This window comes from Chiloscyllium plagiosum, chromosome 5 (genome assembly GCF_004010195.1).
Source record: "Chiloscyllium plagiosum isolate BGI_BamShark_2017 chromosome 5, ASM401019v2, whole genome shotgun sequence".
Taxonomy (NCBI): domain Eukaryota; kingdom Metazoa; phylum Chordata; class Chondrichthyes; order Orectolobiformes; family Hemiscylliidae; genus Chiloscyllium; species Chiloscyllium plagiosum.
Genome location: NC_057714.1, coordinates 39673552 through 39673815, shown reverse-complemented (window position 1 = coordinate 39673815; position 264 = coordinate 39673552).

The following is a 264-nucleotide window of genomic DNA, read 5'->3' as shown; positions in this document are numbered from 1 at the left end:
CCTATTGTACTCTATGCTACTTCCTCCCCACCCCCGTCCTCCTCTAGCTTATCTCTCCATGCTTCAGGCTCTCTGCCTTTATTCCTGATGAAGGGCTTTTGCCCGAAACGTCAATTTCGCTGCTCCTTGGATGCTGCCTGAACTGCTATGCTCTTCCAGCACCACTAATCCTGATCTGATAATCCTCAACTTCACTTTCCTGCCTTTTCCCCATAACCTCTGACTCCCTTACCGATTAAAAATCTGTCTTGGCAATATCACATT